The following is a 6,255-nucleotide window of genomic DNA, read 5'->3' as shown; positions in this document are numbered from 1 at the left end:
GTGGAACAAGGACCCTAAACCCCATTACGCAAAGGTAACCCACTTATGTTACTGTAGGGACCTTGGGAAGAGGGCTCTGGTTCCTTGCAGCACATGTCCCCCGATCGCCTGTCCTCCACGGCCCCACTTGTGCAGCTCACTCCGGTCACAGCATTTAGATTCAGTGTCGTCGCACCCCAAGTCTTGTCCATTCTTCACCATTTGAAAGGCGTCGAGCCCTTTTCCAGGCCCCCATGCTCTTGGCCTCTGTCTCACTAAGGCTACCTCTCAATTTTGCCTGAATTGAAGGGAATTTATGTTTGTGTCTGACCTTATCCCACCCACAGAGAGCAAACCCTGAAGGACCCATGAACATGCAGCCCCCGTGGCAACCCCCTGTGTGTTCCCAAGCCCTCCGTCGGCTTTGGTTCCCATTTTCCTTAACAGAAAAGCAAACTGGCTTGAGCAACTATCCCACCCATTGGGAGAGCCCGCATCCACCACTGCCTCTCTCGGGGTGCTCCGGAGGGTCTATCTTTTCACTCACCACTCCCACCAACTTTGCTCCCTCTGAAATCTCACTCCTGCCTCAGCTCCTCCCGCCGTCTCTCCAGTTTTTGTGCACAGACCTCTATAGGGAATATTGGCCTTTTTTGTTTTATTTTCCCAGACACACTGCAATCAGGCACTGCTGTGCTGCAGGATGTCACTGAACTTTCCATATAACATGGGCTTTAAAGTTTTAGGAAAACCTACTCACCACGGAAGGCATCATCTGTCTATGGTCTTTGAAGCCATTACCGGTTCCCGCTCCTAGGAATTCCTTTTGGTTGATGCTTATTCTGGTTTCTCAGGAACAAGGATTTGTGGGTAACTAGTTTCCATGGGAGGTGGCCTCAGAGAGCAGTGTGAGTAAATGAGTCGTAAGAAGGGGAAGAAAGAGCAGAGTGAAGAGGGGGCATTGATGAGGAGGTCATTGCCATTGCTAATAGAAACTCAATCGTGCTGACCACCCTCTAAAGCATGTGGAACACAGTTCTGAGTTATCCTTCCAAGGATGAGGACCTCAGGTATTCACCCACCAATTTCCTCCTTGTGCTGGTGAAGGCTTGCTCCAGGAGTATGACTTCCAAGTACAACTGACTCTTAGTGCGGGTGAGCTGAGAAGGTTCCTGAGGACGGGATCACCACCAGGCAGACACACGGTGACACCATGGGGCTGCTTGCAGTCACCTGCAGGGTAGGGGTACGGGCAGAGCGCAGCTGACCTCTTCCACAGCCGCCTTCTCTCCATGGCTCTCTGGTCACATCTGTTCGAGTCTGTCACGCTTTCCCGACCCACACCTCTCATTTCCCTTTATCAGAATCCTCCGTAGTGCGTTTAGCCATGTCACTGCCAACTAGCGGCAAGCCCTGGGAACAAGAATGTTTTACTGACACAGAGAAGATGGTTTGGATATTGGGATGGGTTGAGAAATAATAATTTTTCCCATATTCATAAATGAAATTAGGATTCCTATGATCTCAAATGACCTTCCACACCATTTTACTAGCGGATTAGAATTGAATAGCTAAGTAGGCTTATATTTTCATATTATGAATGTGTTCATATGACGAATTATCTACCTCAACCATCGTTCATCTGTACAGGAGAAATAGTTGAAGGTTTTAAATGCCCATCCTTCATGTTTCCTTTCTTGATATTCCTTATGAGTTCATAAGAGCAGTGCAGAGACTTATTTTCACACTGATACAAATTTTCCTCTATTTTTTCTTCTTTTATTTAAATATTTTAAAAATTATCTGAAAGAAATGCATGCATATCCAAACAAATATTGAAACAATAAATGTGGCTATAAATAGCTTGACTCCATTTCCCTCTTCTTCCCTTTTTTAAATTTAAATTTTAACTTTTGTACATAATTCTATAAATTATAAACCATATTACAAGTGCAACTATTTCTTGAACTATCAACTTTACCTTTAAAATTAATTTAAGTATATGAATGTTTAACAAAGTGGTGTACTAACTGGACTGACACAATTACTTTTCCCTAGTCCCAGAGAACTGCTGTCTCTTGCAGCAATACTTTCTGGTATTTATCAGCATTTTTAGATAGTTTATTTTTCCTACTTTTTTCATGAATGATCCATTTATTGATTACAAAGATTCAATCTTCTAATTTAATTATTTGATTTTCCTCCCTTGTTCTTCCAACAGTTATTGCACAATTTTAGGTAAATCAATGACTGTGACATATCATACCTCATTGAACCACTGAATGAACCAGCTGAACCACTGAACCAGTGTTCTGTGAGCATGTCTCCTTTCTTTCCAACTTCCTTTTCTTTTATTCTGCTGTTGACAGTGCCCGTTTTAGTGGTATTGTTTGCTTGCTTGCTTATTTTCTGTATTTCTATTTCCATTTCATTCTAAACGCTCCAAGAGGTTTTTCAGTGTACCAAAATTGTTCCAAGGTTTAGAAACATCACATGCTTATCAAATCCCCTCTCTGCCCCTAGACCTTTCCCCCAAACCTTCCATTCTCCCACGTGGTTTTAGTTTGGGTCCCACCAGAAGCAGACCCTGAAACAAAAATTAACGTGTAAGTAGTTTGTTTGGGAGGTGCAGGAGACACCAGGAGGTGAGTAGGGCAGTGAGGCAGGGAAGGGGGGGGAAACCAAGAAGGGATGTTAGCAAGTGAGTTAGGGTGACTGGAGCCCAGTCCCAGGGGAAACTGGTAAAGAGGTTAAACTCACACCTCAAAGAACTCACCCTAAGGCAAGGGATTAGGTTATTGATATAACGTCCATCAATTGTTAGCTGAGATCTGCTTCTGCAAGGTGTTAAATTACCTCCCTTCTGCTCAGTGAAAATCAGAGTAGCTTTAAATGGTTTTAGATAAAGTCTGGGCAAAAGCAAGCAGAACTGGCAGCTGGAAGTTGTCCAAACTGTGCTGAAGTGGTAGGGCCCGAGGGATATTGACAGCACAGTTGGACGGTGTCTGCTACACGCTTCAACATGCAGTGGATGCTCTCACATCTGCAGACTCGCTTTGGTTATTTTCTCTGGTTCTTCGATCCATGCTTTTCTCTTTCTTGATTTTTATGTCGCTAGAGCCCATCATTTAGGAACTACCTGAGAAATGATGCATAGGAAGTAAAATTTTGAGTCTTGGAATATGTGAAACTATCTTCATTTTCACACTTGATTGGTAGTTCGGCTGGGTGTAGAAGACTGGCTTAAAAATATTTTTCCCTCTCAATTTAAAGCACGTCTCCATTATCTTATACTTGCAGTGTAGCTTCTGAGAAGTCAGAGCACATCCTGACTTCTGACCTGATTTTTCTCCCCACTCTGGAAGCTTTTCAGTATATACTTGTTACCCACGACGTTCTAGAATACCATGTTGATGTACTTTGCTGCATTTTATCTTAGCATTCATTATGCCAGTTCTTCATGAGCCCTTTTAATCTATAAACTCATGTTCTTCTTTTCTGAGAAATTTTCAAATATAATTTCTTCAGCAATGTTTCTTCACTGTTTTCTCTTTATGGAAATCCGATTAACCTGATATTGGATCTCCTCACTGACCATCTACTTTTGTTATGTTTTTCTGACTTCATTCTTACTCTCAACCCTCCACACACTTTTTGGAAAATTTCCTTGGTTTTATAATCCAGTACTTTTGTTGAGTTTTTCAATTTCTTTTGAGAATATTTTATAATATTTTCCAAATGGTTTTTATTCTTTTCTTCTCCATTAAAAAAAATAGTATCTGGTGTAACTCTGAGGGGAAAATATGTTCCCAGCCCAGGGCAAATAACCTTTGGAGCCAAAATTAGTTAAAGGGAGAAAGAAAATGGGAGAAACCTGTTTATTGCTTACAAGCAGATGCCTGCTTCTGCTCACCAGTGGCTCTCATGACCCAGCTGCCAAAGGACCCCACCACACCTCTCCCGTCCCAGTGTGCACTCGCTCCCGCCCACCTATCGACATGGAGTTAGATTACTTCTCTCCACCCCTTGGAAACAGCTATTGACATGGAGATGCACTAAGGTCAGGAGAGAGATTTTGGAAATATTGCAGTTTTACGCACTCTTTGTCTTTCTACCTAGATCCATTCGTGTCTCCCTGGAGCTATTTGTAATAGAGAAGTGCTATTCTGCAACTTAGTTTATAATCATTGGTCAATTGTTCTTTTTTAAGAGTGTGGCTTGAATAATCTCATTTGAAGTTCTGTGCATCTGAATGAGTTTTGCTGACAGTAGGTTTGCTTGCAACAAAAAGGGACAGTGGGGCATTTTTAAATAAATTGTGGTCCTATCAGAGACTGTTAATTGTTTTCCTATATTAATCTCCCCTGTTTATTTTAAGGAAGAGAATCATTTCCACCATTTTAAATATCAGCTGGGCACATGGCTCCTCAGCTAGAGCCTCCTTTGAAGCAAGCTCTCAATGGGTGTAACTTCCTGGTTGCTTTGGTAGAAGGAAACTTCTTGCCCTCCGTTTCCTCTTTCCTCATGCTAAGGGCTGAAATGTTGACAGGGTGCTGGTGAGCCATTTCTGCCAGGTTAAGGAGGACAGCACCCAGGTGCTGTTGAAGCGACTGTTCTAAGTGCCCTTATGCCTCTTCTTTAATGAAAGAAAAATAAAGTTCTACAGGGTTTGAGTCACTGAGTTTTTAGGTGTCCTATCTCCTCAGAAGTATGGGGTGGGGAATCTCCAAATACCAGTGTTTATTAATGTTTTCTTTGTCACTGTCCAGTTTCTCCAAAGGAAGATCCTCCAGTCTGCTCCCTGCTTGTTCACAACTTCAGTTCCTGCTATGTCAAATGAGGAGATGACTGCTTCTATGCTCTCTTTGAGTTACGTTTTCTTCCTAGACCCCTTGCCTATTTCCACCACCACATGACTTTTGTACTATTAATGTGGAGGAAACTTTAATTCTTTCCTGAAATAATTGCTCCCATCCCTAGAGGGCAAAGCACTTACATTTGTTTCCTTGTTTTAGGTGAATGCTACACCTTCCACTGGGACTAATTCCTTTTGAATTTCTCCCAAAGATTGGCCTACAGTGGTGCTAAATAATTATACCATGAGTAAAAAAAAAATGTATCGAGTTACATGAAATGTGAGTTTGCTGCTGAAGTTTAGTTTAGCCTAAGAGAAGTCAACTACAAAAACTCTGCTGCCAACTATTTGCTATAAGAAAACAATTTAAAACTAATTGAGTTACTTCTGTTCTAGGTTTAATAATCACAGGGATAATGAAATTGGTACACTAGAGGCTCTGCCATGAAAAATTGTAACTGAAGGAAGACTCTCTTTATGGTACTGTCCATTTCGTATTTATGGGAGCAAAGCATGTTATTTTCTAGGATTCCTCTGAATCCACCAGTTACTGTCCCTAGTCCTTCATTCCCACCAATTTTAGGTAAATAACCAGCTTTTTGATAATGATAATGAGCCTATTTGCAGATTTAAAGATATGATGAATTGTCCTTTATTCAAAACATATTTAAATACTCTAAGTGAATTTATTTTAAAAAATTTTATTTATAATTTTTTTTCTTGGAAACTTTAAATGTCATCTAGCTCAATACCTCAATATCTATTTTTAATATATACCAAAATGTGCATATGTCAGTCTGGGTCCATTCAAGAGTTAGAAGCCAAATAATGATTTAAAGAGGGGACATTTAATATAAAGAGTTATTCGATCATGGTAAAAGAGTAACTACTGGAGATAAGAAAACTCCATATGGCACCCTACGGCTGTGGGAAGGTACTCAAGGAAGGACAGACTTCAAAGGGGAACCCCCTTCCCAAGGCCAGGGTTTAGAAGTCATTTAAAAAGCTGTAATTGCAACCGCCGAGATGCCAGGAAAGTTCACTAGTTGCCTGGACCAGAGCTGGTCTACAGAAACCAATCCTCCAGAATGCAGGCTGGTCATAAGTGAGCTGAGGCTTGTGAATACACGTGGGCCTGTTCCCAGCATAGGGCACTGGAGCATTTGGTGTCTCTCAGGTGAACTGTACCTGGTGGCCAGGTGGGCAGGTGTGCAGACTGATAGGGAACCCTGTGGCAAGCTTGCCAGGCAGAGATGGGGTGCAGGCAAGTGGCAGCTGGTGACCAGGTGTGCAGGCCTGCAGACAGAAGGCTGTTGTGGCAAGATGCCCAGAACCGGTACCCATGTCGGGAGGACCACAGGAAGGTGATGGCCACCCAGTTCAGGGATGCAAGGTTGCCATGGACCTGTGCATTCTGGGCA

The sequence above is a fragment of the Manis javanica genome, chromosome 11, assembly GCF_040802235.1.
Source record: "Manis javanica isolate MJ-LG chromosome 11, MJ_LKY, whole genome shotgun sequence".
NCBI classification, from domain to species: domain Eukaryota; kingdom Metazoa; phylum Chordata; class Mammalia; order Pholidota; family Manidae; genus Manis; species Manis javanica.
Note: the sequence above shows the minus strand (reverse complement) of the source record.